At 36.0% G+C, this 16,483-nt stretch overlaps 1 pseudogene; it reads left to right on the top strand.

Annotated features, from left to right (window-relative positions):
* Nucleotide 1: 1 nt before the first annotated feature.
* The window catches only part of LOC111383919, a 42,002-nt pseudogene continuing 25,520 nt past the window's right edge, over nucleotides 2–16,483 (top strand).

The raw sequence follows: 16,483 nt of genomic DNA, 5'->3' as shown, positions 1-16,483 counted from the left end.
CATTGAGTTTGTTGATAACCAAGATGTATTAGATCTTATAGAGAAGGTACTTATTTAATGTGAATTTATAGCTCCTACCATAAAAACATTTGAACTGATACCATAGTTATTAACTTCTACTGTGCAATACATATACTGACCTTCAAATATCTTGATTACAACTTCTGTAGTATGTCAGACAATTCTCCACTTCTATACAAAATTACTCTTTAACTACATTATTTAAAATTGTCTTTCTTGTTTGAAATTTTATTTAATTAGCCTAGCTGCATTCCAATGTTAAAATTCTATCTGGTGATTCCACCACAAACGTTGCAGCCATTATCTGCAAAAATTAGACATTATTTCACTAACCTAGAAGCTATTTCTAAATTTTTTACCATGTTGTGTGGCAAACTGCATCTTAAAAAAGGTTTATTTACAGAACTTCCACTTCTTATTTGCTGTTTCTGTTCCCAAATTTCCCCCTTTATTCTCCTATCACTATTTGTTCCCTTTTTAGCTTATTTTTAACTAGCATGACAACCTGGAGTCTGGAGAGCCTTAGATTAGATTGCTTTTAACTTGTTGATTGATTTAAGGTTTACTCAGATGTTTGGTAAATGTTACGGGATAGCTGCATCCATTTTGTCCTCCCTGAAAGGAAATGTATAAGGAAACTAAGTATCTACATTTATCCCATCATTTGCTTAAGTTTTTAGATGAAATGGTTGATATCTCGACCACTCATTTATTATAAGTTTCACTTGGCAGGCCTTTAAGATTCAGGTGCAGTGTTGAACACAATATTTAAATAAAAAAAATATGTATCCCTCAAACAGATTAAACTTTTAGATAAGATGGTTTAAAGAAAAAAGAAAATAATATCTTAGCTTCTTGAAAAGAAGGGGAAAATTGAGCGCAACACCTTTTGCTGAACCTGAATGCCGATTAAGTCATATAAAAACATTGATAGTAAAATATAAATGGAAAAGGCATGTTTCTGGGAACTACTTCTTCCCTTCCGTTGTCTTCACTTGATTTTGGAAAGTTAGATATTTGTTAATGTTATAACATTGATATTTGAGTTATTTGCCTTCACTGAGGTCAAAATCTTAAACATGTGATAAACTAAGATTGCTTTTATTTTAATTTTTTAATTTTCTATGTTTATGGTGAAAAAATAAGAAAACATAGTTTCATTTGGGAAGTGAATTAGGTCTTTTGAAATGTAGAAAATGGCCAAGTTCACGCAATAACCATAGGAAGGAGGGAGTAGCTAGAGAAACCATATGTTTGGAAAATAGTCTAAAAAACTAGTGTTTTTAAAGCCCATGGGGATACCTCCCAACCATCAGAATTTAATGAAATGTTCTCTTCACATAGCTACACCGGCGATAATTGAAGAGGTTTTACTAGTTTTCATATAACCACTCTAATCAAATATTGATATTAAAGACTCTGATAGCCATTTTATACATCACTCACAATTCGATAGTTGTCAACAAAATAACTGGATTGAGATGAATATGAAAGTAAAAATTTAAATGTAAAAGGAGATGGATTGTGACAATTAATTTTTATGACCAAGTTAAATTTTGGCATCTTGAAGCAATGTTTTATTTATTTATTGCTTTTTTCCGGCCAAGGGCCTAGATTGGTTCCATGTACCCTTGGGCAGGCCAGATTTAACAAATATGATTGATGTGTGTCCTACAATTAAATATAGAGGTATAATGGTACTTTCAAAAGAGAAATAATGGCATTTTGTAAGCTCAACTGTTGGCGAAGGTGAGGAAGGCATCTAAGAACAAGGAGGTTCTTTAGCCACATTCTGTAAACACCAGGGGATTTTGGATTTTTAGCTGTTACAACTAGATCCTGCTTTCTAGAAACATTTCCATGCAAGAATGAAAGAAGTTTGACTTTGCATTCTTGTTTGTAATGATGAACTTAAATGTACATCTTGCACATGATGTGTTGTTAAATTATACAATTTTTTTATTGAACTCAATAAAAGATGAAATGGACATTTAAATGGATTAGTCCTTCTTTAGTGGACATCTCAAATGCATTATGAATAGACAAAAACTTATATTATTTTCTCTTGCAGAAACCAGACGGAATTGTTGCCCTCCTTGATGAAGCATGGTAAGGCCCCTCACTGTGCTTGGATATTTGTTTCCACTTATGAATCTTGAAAGATACTCAATTTCACAATTTTACTAGTTAGACCTTGACTTTACTCAAACCTTTTTATAATTTTTTCCTTCTTCACATAGTGGGAAATATTTTATTATATTAGTTTATCAGCAATTTCAGACCAAAGGTTTGACTGGAGGCCAATAGATGATTTCTTATTCTTGTCTAATTGGTCTCCTGTTTTCAGCATGTTCCCAAAATCAACGCATGAGACATTCTTAAACAAGCTTTATCAGACATTCAAGAATCACACGCGCTTTGTAAAGCCGAAATTGTCCCCCACAGATTTTGCTATCGCACATTATGCTGGAGAGGTATATATAAGTTAAAATTATTTTTTCCTGACCTGTATCTATAGCCAAGTTTTCAATCTCACATTCAATCAAGTTCAGGTTCAATACCAATCTGACCACTTCTTGGACAAAAACAAAGACTATGTGGTTGCTGAACACCAAGATTTGTTAAGTGCTTCCAAATGTTCATTTGTAGCAGGACTTTTCCCTCAAATACCTGAAGAGAGCACAAAATCTTCTAAGTTCTCTTCTATTGGTTCACGTTTTAAGGTAAATAAGCTTCAGCTTTTGTTGTGGATTTATCTGTATCATTGTAAATACATTCATATCGATAGATACAACTTTATCACAGAAAGCATTATCGATCTAATATTTCAGAAAAGTGATCTGACATGAAATACTATGATGAAATACGTGATGTTTACAAATCTAATGGTGCAGTTACAACTACAACAATTGATGGAAACTCTGAATGCTACAGAACCTCACTACATAAGATGTGTGAAGCCTAATAATCTTCTTAAACCTGCCATATTTGAAAATGCTAATATTATACAACAGTGACGTTGTGGGGTAAGTACTTCTGACCTTCACAGTGATATGGTTCTTCTTTTTAAATTATTCAAGTAACAATTTTGTCTCCGTTATGTGATTTTTTTTAATAAGCAATTAGTTCTATCTCATTGACATATTTTTAATTGGTCCCATCATTTTTAGGGTGTTTTGGAGGCAATCAGGATAAGTTGTGCGGGATATCCTACTCGTCGTCCTTTCTTCGAGTTTATAAATAGATTTGGGCTTCTTGCACCAGATGTATTAGTAGGAAAGTAAGTCACTTACTCTAGCTTGAACTGGTATTCAAACCTCAACCCATTTCATACTTTGCCAAGTTATACATGTTTAACCACTTAATTTAAAAACATGAGCTGTTAGTGAGGACTACATGTATATCATTTAAATTGTCTTTAGCATGCCTCACGTATGTAGGTCGGGTTTATTTTTTCCATCAAAGCATAACGTGTGCACAATTTTATGAAATGGATGGCGGCAAGACTTGAACCCCAAGACATTTTTATGCTCTTATACCGTATTGAACTACTTGATCTAAAAGTTGAAGTTAAAGAAGGTCACATGTGTATCATTTAAATTGTCTTCAACAATCCATATTGTCTTATTTTTAGTTACAGTTACAGTTATGTTGTTGATTACATTGGTATTACTCTTTTGGCCCAAAGATTTATATAATAATATTAAAGGTCTTTCCAATGAGCAGCTATGATGAAAAGGTGGCGTGCAAGAAGATTTTGGAAAGGAAGGGGCTTAAAGGTTTCCAGGTAGTAACCATGGTTGTTTAGTTGCTTGAGATGTTTTCTTTATTTTACAGAAGTTCTCTATTGCTACTCAAGGTTCAAAAATTGACTGATGCACCTTTGCTCGATTACCATTCATTGGCTTATCTATTGTTTCTCACTATGGCAGTCTCATATCCATCAATTGTAGGTTTTCCTTTATAGGTAATTATACATGTAATACATAACATGCTTCAATGCATCTCTTTCTACTGATCTTAGAATGCATATTTTATGCTTATGTACTTACTCAATTCTTGAAATAAGTTATTTCATTTAATTTGCTCTGGCCTCTATAATTTAGGCTTCACAAAATCTGGTGATTCATCTGTTGCTAGACTCTACAGAAAGCCATCTCTTAAACCACCCTATGGATTATTTTGCACTATATCATCTATAATAAGAAATGTCTGCAATTCTTAAATAATATGTTGATGCACCAAGGATCGAAAGATTTTCATTGAATTAGCTGAGCTGCTTCTGACATCACAGGTGGGAAAAACTAAGGTGTTCTTGAGAGCCGGTCAGGTGGCTGAGTTAGATGCACGTAGAACAGAAGTTCTTAGAAATGCAGCAAAATCTATACAACGATGCATACGAACTCATGTTGCTCGCAAACAGTTTGTTGCACTGAGAGAGGCTACCATTTATGTGCAATCATTTTGCAGAGGTGAACGACTTCATTCATCAAGTGTAAAGATGATAAATTATTTTTATTTTTAGGTAATTGGCTTCATATCTGAATTTTTTAAAAGGTGCTTTTAATGTCTCTCTCTCCACGCATGACAGCCCCATTTTGCCTGTATCTTTCTTTTTATTTTTGAATTAATCATATAGTTGTATGATTTTCAGGTAGACTGGCAGGCAAAGTATACGAGGGATTGAAAAGGCAAACAGCTGCCATAAAAATTTAGAGTGACACACGTAAATACCAAGCTAGAAAATCATATAGAGCACTTCTAGTTTCGGTGCTTGTTGTACAAACAGGTTTACGTACCATGGAAGCTCGTAAAAGATTTAGATTCAGAAGGCAAACTAAAGCTGCGACCTTTATACAGGTTTACTTGTTATCTGGACTTCATTCAAAGATGATTTAGTTTGTATTACATGAAACTCTCCACTTAAACCCATCCTTACTCAGGCGCGGTGGCGCTGCCATAAAGCTTCATCTTACTATAGGAAGCTTAAGCGTGGAACAACTAAAACACAATGCAGATGGCGGGGAAAACTTGCAAAAAAAGAGTTGCGGAAGCTTAAACAAGTTAGCTCTAGTACCATTTGACCGTTGAAGTACTTATTTTTTCCTTTTGAAAATATGAAGAAAAAAATTAATTTCTTGGAATGCACATCTTTCATGCCAGAAATTCGTGTTCTCAATTACCATTTTCACTTCAATATTTATTCATATGAAAATGAATAATTTCTATGCTAGGGAATTGGTATTACAAGTTTATGTTGATACTCATGAGTTGATCAGCCTAGTTGAAATTAGAAGGAATGCAGACTTCAGAGTGTTCTTTTTAAGAAACTTATTAATATTAAAATTTGAACAGTCTGCCCGATCACATATAGCATTGATTGCATACTTATGCAGGCTGCAAGGGATACAGGTGCACTCAAAGAGGCAAAAGATAAGCTTGAAAAGCAGCTTGAGGAACTCACATGGCGATTGCAACTTGAAAAACGTTTAAGGGTAATGTCACGTCTTTGAGATAGATATCATCTTTCAATTATACATCATAAATGATCTGATTTTTGTGTTTGCTTAAAAGTTTCAATAAAAACTTGAACTCCGTTAAAACATCTCAATAATCTTGCAGTTGCAATCATGAGGACAATCAATCAATTATTTTGTTGCGAACTATTTAACACTAATGTCCTTAGTTTCTTATTTTCTATCATGGATTAATATGCACTGTTTGGTGTGCCTATCATTGAAATCATTTAAGCAGACTGACTTGGAAGAAACAAAAGCTCAAGAGATAGCAAAGTTGCAGAACTCTTTGGAAGATATGAAGAAGAAAGTTGAAGAAACAAATGCCTTTCTTGCCAATGAACGAGAGGCTGCTAGAAAAGCAATTGAAGAAGCACCTCCACTTATCAAAGAAACTCCAGTTTATATTGAAGATACTAAAAAAATTGATTCTGTTACAGAAGAAGTTGACAGTTTAAAGGTAACATTGCAGGATAAATCATCAGAACTAATGCATGCTATCACATGAATAATAGATTGTTGAATTCAATATGCACCAATGGTGTGTACACAGATCAATTTTTATATTTAATTCAAATATTTTGCCGAGTAATTTGAGCAATGCTGGTAAGGAAAGAAAACTGTTAGAGAAGTCAAACTTGACATGACCCATGAGCTCAAGCCAATGAGTTGAGTTCATCTATGCATGCAAGCTATGCTTTCACTAATTACTTTGGTAATTTACTCCTCAACACTCGATCCAACTTTCTTTGCGTGTATTCAGTTTCACTTTTTTTTCTCAAACAATCACCCTCAACAATTTCTGTTCGTAGGTGCAACTTCTTGGATATGAACTTCTAGGCAGCCTCATTCCATACAGTTCTCTTATGACCATTACAAAGCCACCATCAATGTAGATCTTGAGCTGCAAGCTCCATTGGAGTTTCTCATCAAAATTGCCCCTCATTTAGCTTATAAAGAGCTATAAACATCCTGCACCGTAAATTAAAGTACCTCCTCAAGAGAAATAACTAGGGAACCCAAAGGATAATCCCTTAATGGCCTCTACAAGTCCATTATTTGTGTTTGTCATCCATAGACATTTTGAACCTTGTACTCCGATTTCATACATTGCTACCCAGTAGTCTAACCATGACAATTTAGATATCAATATTATGATGTGAACTCGATGCAAATCCTTAAGCCATTGAATCTTGATTACTTTTACATTGTGTCTATATTAATTCCTCTTCTTCTTACTACTTCTACATGGGACTAATCCTTTCACTCCTCACTTAATTCACGTCAGAGCACCCAGCATAAACAGTTCAGCAGACTAATTGGTTTGTCGATAATTTGTAAGATATAATGATATCTTTTAACCCATTCTAGATAGCTGGATCTTCTGAGGAATTTAATCTTCGAGGCTAGATTAACTTTTTTTGAGTTACTAGATGCAAACTGGGAGAGAATTAGAGAAAATCTTATTTCATTCGTCTATTATTTACACACTTATGCACCAATATATAATATACAAATGGGAATAGAAAAAAGGTAACTATCTAAACATGGAAAGAAAGATATTTCTAATCTCTAAATATGGTTATTTAAATTATCCCATAACTCTAGAAATAATTACGGGATTTGTACACTCCCCCTCAAGTTGGATCATAGATGTTGACCATATCCAACTTGTAAATGAAATCCACAAAATTTTGTCATGGTGGTCTTTTGGTGAGGATATCTGCAATTTGTTCTTTGGTAGGTATATAAGTCATGCATATAATCCCTTCTTCAATATTTTCTTTGATGAAGTGTCTGTCAACTTCCACATGTTTGGTTCGATCATGTTGGACTGGATTGAGAGATATATTAATAGCTGCTTTGTTGTCACAATAGAGTTTGATTGAAAGACTTACCATAACCTGTAATNGTTGGACTGGATTGAGAGATATATTAATAGCTGCTTTGTTGTCACAATAGAGTTTGATTGAAAGACTTACCATAACCTGTAATTCATCCAATAATTTCTTTATCCACAAACCTTCACATATTCCTTGGGCAACTGCTCTAAACTCAGCCTCAGCACTATTTCTGGCCACAACATTCTGCTTCTTACTTCTCCACGTTACCAAATTTTCCCAGATGAAGGTACAGTAGCCAGTAGTTGATCTCCTATCTTCCCGTGAACCAGCCCAGTCTACACCAGTAAAAACTTCTACATCTTTCCTTTCATTTTTCTTGAAGAATAGTCCCTTTCCAGGGGTATCTTTGAGATATCTGAGGATTCTGTACACTGCTTCTAAATGAGCTTCTTTTGGAGAGTGCATGTGTTGACTTACCACACTTACAGCAAATGCAATATCTGGTCTAGTGTGAGAAAGATAGATTAATTTCCCAACCAGTCACTGATATCTGTCCATTTCAACTGACTTTCCTATGATTTCATCCTTTCTTCCTACCTCCATTGGTGTATCAATTGGCTTGTATCTAAGCATACCAGTCTCAATGAGGAGATCAAGTATGTACTTTCGTTGTGAAACACTGATACCTTTTTTTTATCTGGCCAGTTTCATTCCTAGAAAGTATCGCATATGTCCCAAGTCTCTCGATTTCTACTGTATTATATATCATCAACACAAACAATTAAGATTGTTTTCATCCCTTTTTCAGATAGCTGGTAAAACAAAGTATGATCTGATTGTCCTTGTTGATATTCTTGACTTCTCAACACTTTTGCAAATCTGTCGAACCATGCTTTTGGTGATTGTTTGAGACCGTACAGTGACTTTTTAAGTTTACACACCCTATTTCTCTCATCACTTTTATAGAAAGCAGGGGAAATTTCATGAAGACTTCTTCTTCCAATTCTCCATTCAAGAACGCATTCCTAATATCAAGCTATTGGAGAGGCCAATCCAAGTTTGCCGCTACGGATAAGATAACTTGGATAGTATTCAGTTTTGCTACAAGGGCAAAGGTCTCTGTGTCATCAATATCGTAAGTTTGTGTATATCCTTTTGCAGCAAGATGAGCTTTGTACCGTTCTATTGTCCCATCAGCTTTGTACTTCACATTAAAAATCCATTTACATCCGATAGGTTTTTTTCCTCTTTGTAGTTCTACCACCTCCCATGTTTTATTTTTCTGAAATGCTCGCATTTCCTCCAAGATTGTTTCTTTCCATTTTGGATTAGCCATAGCCTCCTGAATATTCTTTGGAATTTCTGTGCTGTCGAGATTATAAGAAAATGTGCGAAACCCTGCAGACAGATTGTTATAGGAAACGAATTTTGAGATAGGATGAAGGGTACATGATTAAGGCTTTAACCTGAGAGCAATGGGTAGGTCACTTTCTGAGAGCTCATTATCTTAAGGGTTCTCATTTTGTTCTGGAGCTATTATCGGTTCCAACTCTTTTGGTGCTTCGAGTGTAAGGTTCTCTTTGTACATTGATTTTGGTTTTTTTGAGTAAACTAATATCACCTTATTACCTTGCTTTCCTGTATCTCCCCCTGAGTTTAAGTTTTCCTTTGTAGATGGCCTGTTAGGATTGGTAGATTCCGTGTTTATGATAGGTTTAGCAGGGGTGAGAGTTTGATCTTTGCCCAAGAGTCGATCTTCACTCAACTTCTCCCCCTGAAGAGAGGATTTTTGGAAGTAGGGAGTTTCTTCGAATAATGTAACATGAATGCTAACAAATACCCTTTTTGTGGATAGATCATAACATTTGTAGCCCTTTTGAGTGGACGAGTATCCAATGAAGACACATTTAAGTGCATAAGGATCGAGTTTACTCTGATGATGGGGGTGTATATGGACAAAGGCAGTACACCAGAATAATTTTGGAGGTAAGTTTGAATTAAGGCGAGAATAGGGAAACGATTCTTGAAGCATTTGGAGAGGTGATTTGAAGGAGAGAATTCGGTTAGGCATTGTATTTATAAGATATGCAGAGGTTAAGATGGCATCCCCCTAAAAATATTTCGGCATATTTGTTGTGAACAGTAAGGCATGAGCTACCTCTAGGAGGTGTTTGTTCTTTTGTTCAGCAATTCCATTTTGTTGGGGGAGTATTGACATAAGAGCTTTGATTAATTATTCCTTGTTTTTTGAGAAATTATTTCAAGGTAGTGCTAAAATATTTTGTACCATTATCAGTACGTAAAATTTGTATTTGTGTTTGGTATTGAGTTTGAATCATTATATGGAAGTTGATGAACACAGTTCAGATATCGAACTTTTTTTTCAATTGATAAACCTAACACAATCTAGTATGATCGTCGATAAATGTCACGAACCATTTTTTGTGAGTTCGACTTGGAATGCATGATGAACCCCATAAATCATTGTGAATTAAGGTGAATGGTTTCGACTGTTTGTACGTAGATTGTGGGAATGGATTACAATGATGCTTTGCTAGTTCACATTGAAAATCAAATATCCTTTTATTAGGAAACAAGGAAGGAAATATATGACGTAAATATTGAAAATTGGGATGATCCATTCTAAGATGCCATAACATAGGTTCGCTATTTTTAGAAGTAGAAACAGAATCACAAGTTGCAATTTGATTTCGTTTACTCATATTAACCTCTTCAAAGTAGTAAAGCCCCTCACATTCTTTAGCACTGTCAATCGTCTTCCTTGATGATAGGTCCTGAAAAATGCAATGATATGAGAAGAATTTAGTTGAGCAATTGGAGTGTCTCGTTAATTTACTAATTGACAGCAAGTTGCATGATAAATTCGGAACATAAAGGACAGACTCTAGGGTTATAAGGTCAGAGATAAGAATACTCCCTTTTCCTGCTACAGGTGAAAAAGATACGTTTGCAATTTTAACTTTGATGTTACCAACACAAGTGGAGTATGTGGAAAAAAGATTATAAGAGTTCGTCATGTGATCAGACGCACCCGAATCAATAATCCAGAGAGCTTTGGAGTGAGTGATTGTGTGTAACGCACTGAAACAATTATCTTTGTGGTCTAGAGAACTTGACGAACTAGTTGATTGAAAATTTGAGAACATTTTGTACAGTTGTTCCAATTGTTCAGGATTGAATGCACCACTCTAAGCAGGATTATGTTTGTCTTCAATCGGATCAGCACAAACGTGGTACCCTCGATTCCTATTATTTTGCTTTGGCTTCCAGTCAATTGGTTTTCGATGCGGATCCCAACACGTATCCTCTTTATATCCCGACTTACGACAGTGATCACACCATGGATGTCCTCGTTGCTTTCCACCGGGCCCATTAGCTCCAGGTCCATTTCTTTTATTTAATGGACCCATTTCATTCGACCCATTCCATTTTGAGTAATTAATATCCGGTCCATTAATCCCATGAACAGGTCCAACCTTTTTCATCACTTGGGATGACCCATTAGGCCCAATACCCTTGGAGCTTAAAGCAGATTCACTTTCTTCCTCTCCAACCCCGTTTAACATCACCTTCCTGCGATTTTCTTCCTTGCACACCTCCACGAAGACCTTTCTTGGGGATTGCAGTGGTCGTCGGTTCAGAATCCTCCTTCTCACATCATCCAAGTCTCGATTCGGGCCAGCCAAGAACTCATAGATCCTCTCGTTGTCCAATTTTTTCTTATATCGTACCGTGTCAGCGGGGCAGTCCCATTTCTCTTCAGTATTCTGATCGAGTTCTTGCCACAAGGAGCTCATCTCTAGAAAATATTCTGTAACTTCCCTGTCTCTATCTCATCGCCATAACTAGGTCTTAATCTCGAAAATTTTGGAAGAATCCTCCATATCTGAGTACATATCTCGAACTGCCTCCCATACATCCTTCGTCGTAGGAAGAAATAAATATGTTTTTCCGATTACGGGTTTCATGGAGTTAACTAACCATGCAGTCACCAACGAATTTTCAGACCTCCATCTCTGCAGCGAAACGGCATCAGTTGAGGCAGGTTGTTGCTTCTCTCCGATAAGATACCCGAGTTTTCCTTTCCCATCAATAATGAGCTTAATTGATTGTGCCCATTCTCGGTAATTTTTTCCATCCAATTCCTCTACGGTGAATTGGAATGAGGAACTGTCTAGTCCACCGGAGCCCATTGACGGGAGGGATTCTACCTCGCTGATTTGTGGCTCTGGTGTCGGCAACTGGTTGTTGTTTTCTACCATTAGTGGTTGATGGCTAGGTTAAAAATGACCTATCTTTGATACCATGTAAACTGGGAGAGAATTAGAGAAAATCTTATTTCATTCGTATATTATTTACACTTATACACCAATAAATAATATACAAACAGGAATAGAAAAAAGGTAACTATCTAAACATGGAAAGAAATATATTTCTAATCTTTAAATATGTTTATTTAAATTATCCCATAATTCTAGAAATAATTACGGGATTTCTACACTAGAACTTGGGTCGGAAAACCTAGAACTCAATTTTATAATGTGATTTGCTCCATATTTTCTATTTTTAACATTCCAGAGGGATTTTCAGGGGAGATATGTGAGCATAAAATGCACTTTTTCTGTTTTCACGTTCCAATGAAATTCGAACACCTGTTATGCATCTGCATATCTTCCATCTATCTTCTCCAGCAATGGTTGGAGTAGTTGTTTGGCATGGGTATAGGTACCTCTATTGACGTGACTAGGCACTGGAGATGGAATATTTGGTACCATACCCTTTGCTAAATGTGCAAGTTGTAAACCCCTTACTGGATACGGATTGAAGCTTCAGCTCTTTCTGCTCACTTATTTTGTTATCTAGGGGATCCACAAGTTTCATATTTAGAGAGGCATATTCATTGTAGTCCTGATATCTATTCTTTCTTTACATCACTTTACTTTTCTCAAAAAATTGCATTAAATCTGTTAGTAAATATATTTATTGGTGCAAAAATATATTGTAGAGTCATGATTTAGAATTCTTCTCGATGGAAGCATGAAATATTTCTAATTGAGTTAGTTGTCTAGTATAAAGTTTTTGAAAACATTCCTTCTGACGCATCCAAGTTCTCTTGCACATTCATTTCATAATGAACAAAAATTAGAAGAGTCAAAATATGAAAGCAGTCAAAAGAGATTGAGAACGAGTTATGTCCAAGAGGTTATTGAATTGTGTTCTAGTATATTGATGCATGATTGAGAACGACGTAGCTTAAAAACATCATAAGGAGAAGTAGTAGTCATGCCAGAGAGAAGCTTCATATAGATCTCCTCGTGAAGATCGCTATGAAGAAAAGCATTTTTCACATCCATTTAATGTAGCTGCCACGATTGTGATGCAGCAATATAGTTAGGATCGTTCGAACTGTGGTCATTTTCACAATAGGAGCAAATATTCCTCATAGTCAACCCCATATTCGTGCCTGTTACCCAGAGCTAGAAGACGAGCTTTGTTCCTACCAAAAGAGCCATTAGAACGAAGCCTGACCGAAAAAACCCATCCACTCCCAATAGGTTTGACTGTAGGGGGACAAGGAACAATGTCCCAAGTGTGATTCTCTTTAAGCGCCTGAAGTTTTGCTTGCATTGCTTTTTGCCAACACTCATGTTCCATGGCTTATTTATAGCAAGAGGGAATGGAGATAGAAGATAAAGTAGTGACAAGAGAGATAGAAGAGGAGAAACCATACGTACCTGTGGTTCGAGAGGGACGAGTATCCAATGAAGAGTGGTGGAAACTGTAGCGGGATCAGGCGCTGAGTCAATATTTCGAGGGGGCACAGAGGAAGTTGGATTAGACTCACGATGACGACAGCGTTCATACACAAGACCAAGTTTAAATCTTTCCACAACTGATGGAGATTCAAAAAAGCTAGGCAAAAGAGAGAGATGGAGACTGTAGTACAACATGAGATGGAAAAAAATATTGAGATTCAAGAAAAACCACATTCCTAGAAATGCGAATACGTTGAGCATGTGGGTCATAACAAACATAACCTTTTTGAGAGTTAGCTTAACCAAGAAAAGCACATTTAATTGATTGAGCGGTAAGTTTATGTCGCTCATGATCAGGGACATGCATAAAACACACACAACCAAATGTATGAAAATAAGAATATGAAGGTGAATGACCAAACAACTTAAAAAAGGGAAAAAATTGATTTAACGTAGGAGAGGATAAACGATTAATTAAATGAACTACAGTAAAAAGTGCTTTACACCAAAATTGAGGAGGGGCAGATGATTCCAGTAAGAGGGTTCTTACCATATCAAGAAGATGGCGATTTTTTCTTTCAACAGCACTATTTTGCTATGGCGTCATAGGGCAAGAACGCTGAGAGATGATACCTTTTTATTGAAGAAAATCTTGAAATGCATTGGACATATATTCCCCTCCAGAATCAGATCGCAAGATCTTGATGCCGGTAGAGAATTGAATCTCAAGAAAGGCAAGGAAATGCTTAAAGATCGAAAACACCTCTGCTTTAGCCCGTAAGAAATAAACCCAAGTGAAGCAACTAAAGTCATCAATAAATGTAACAAAGTACTTATAATATGCATGAGAGATAATAGGTAAAATTCCCCAAACATCACTAGAATAATATCAAAACATTGTGAGGCACGAGATCCATTAGAAGGAAAAGGTAGAATTTTACTTCTACCAAGTTTGCATGTTGTACAATCAAAAAAGAGATTAGTGGAAGAATGTGTTTTATTGCCCAATAAACCATAGTTAAATAAAGTACGAAGTACATTTGAGTTTGGGTGGCCTGAACATTTATGCCACAACTTATTTTCAGGATTAAAAGCATTACATGCAAAAGAAAGTAAAAGAGAAGTCGGTAAAATTGGGGATGGAGAAATATATAAAGGAAAGAGTCGTCCCACTTTAGGCCCCTTTACGATCATCTTCCCAGACACTAGATCCTACACAACATAATTAGAGCAAGAAAAACAGACATCATAATTGTTATCAATCAATTGACGAACAGAGATTAAATTTGTAGAGAGATCAGGAGACACAAAAATATTAGTTAAGGAAGAAGAAAGATCACCAACAGTTCCCTGCCTATCAGCGGTGTGAATTTTTTGATTCCCATCATAATTTCTGACATTGGAAAGAGGACCAACAGTATTGGTCATATGATTAGAAGCTCCAGAGTCAAAGAACCATGGTGGAGAAGAAACTGTATGAGTACCTGAGAGGCTAAGGGCAGAAAAAGTAAAATGGATCATTTGTTGTACCATTTCAGGGGTAAGTGTGGTCGGGTTCGCTAAGGTAGCAGAAGCAGGAGTAGGAACAACTGAGGAGGCAGTAAGCAATGTAGCAGAGCGATAGGCACCAGTGGAGGCATGATATGCAACACCATGCTTCCTTTTAGGGCGAATGGGACAAACGGAGATTTGATGACCCTGTTTCTTGTAGTAGTTACAATACTTCTTAGGACAATCTCGAGCAGTATAACCAAAAGCTTTACAACTATAGCACTGAATAGCACGTATGTCTCGACCTTTATTCTTTCCTTGTGCTGTATATGCCAAAGTAATAGGAGAACTAATAGGATCCCCATGTTCTATAGAAGCATGAGTGACAATACGTTGTTTCTCACGAAGGAGTTTACCTAAACAATCATCCAAAGATGGTATGGGATGACGATCCATCAGATTAGAACATACAACTTCTAAGTCGGAACATAGTTTCATTAGGAATTGATCTCTCTTGCTAGTCTCATGCATGGTTTCAACAGCAAATAGAGCCTCAACGGGGACATTAGCATAAACAATGTTTGAATACTCAGTCTAAAGATTTTGAAAACCAAAAAAATATTCCTCAATTGAGAGACTTTCCTGTGTATAATTAGCTAACTCATATTCCAATTGAAACCTTTGAGCCATGTTATCCTGTTTGTACACTTTACTAAGATAGTTCCACATATCAGCAGCAATTTTATACAGTCTCAGATTCAAAACAAGGTGAGGCTCAACTGAACCAAGGATCAAGTCATAACCCGAGCATCCTTGATTTCCCACTTAGACAAAGCCTCCATGTCTTTAGGAGCAGGATTACTTCCATCAAGATGACCCCACACCTCTTTTCCTTTGAAAAATAATTGAAATTGAAACTCCCATGCCGAGTAATTTTTACCATTAAATCGGATATGAAAAGAATCTAAATTATTTGAAGACATGATGAACAAAATGGCTCTCTTAAATATATATAAACCTTGACCAACCAAGTGCTCAACAGTAAACCAAACAAGGTGCTGAGAGAATAATATAAAAGCCGTCCCTAAAACAACACAAATTGTCGACCAAGACAGTGAACTTGATGAACCCAACCAGAAGCAGTGAAAATGTCGGTCGAAAATTCACAGGAATCTAAGAAATTCAAACCAATCAAGCCAAATTACTAATCAGGGATGAAACAATATGCACCCAGATAACAAGTACCCAATCTAAAGAAACGCGAAGGAATTACCGCCCAGAGTTACGAAGGATAAACACGCCGAAAAGAACCCACAGTCACGCTGCCGACGATCGGAGAAGAAAATCCGGCTAGAGTCACGAAGTAGAAACACACCGAAAGGAGGCCACAGTCACGCTTCCGACGATCGGAGAAGAAAATCCTAGACGAAAGAAAAAAATCCAGGCCAGCTAAACACCAAGCTTTGATACCATGTCAAAGAAGACGAAAACTTCAGAGAGAGAGAGAGAGAGAGAGAGAGTTTGTAATTTTCTCAAAAAATCATTATGTCTTTCTCCTTATTTTGTCATACATATACATGTACAGCCCGTTTCTTTGCAAGGAAATTGGATGATATAAAATCCCTATAAATCAGCTATAATTACATAAATATATTTCCTTAATTATCTATGTTAACAAGGATATAATGTAAGCATTACTTCTGTAGAATAAAAACTATGCAGTGTTACCTGGTAAATAGTAAAATCTGTTATGAAAGAACATTGAAAATATGCATGATGTAAATCCAGTTTTGCTTGATATAATAGTTTGTTTATGTATCTTTCTCAGTAAAAT

Source organism: Olea europaea, unplaced genomic scaffold (assembly GCF_002742605.1).
Source record: "Olea europaea var. sylvestris unplaced genomic scaffold, O_europaea_v1 scaffold279, whole genome shotgun sequence".
Taxonomy (NCBI): Eukaryota; Viridiplantae; Streptophyta; class Magnoliopsida; order Lamiales; family Oleaceae; genus Olea; species Olea europaea.
This window is presented reverse-complemented; position numbering and strand designations above follow the sequence as displayed.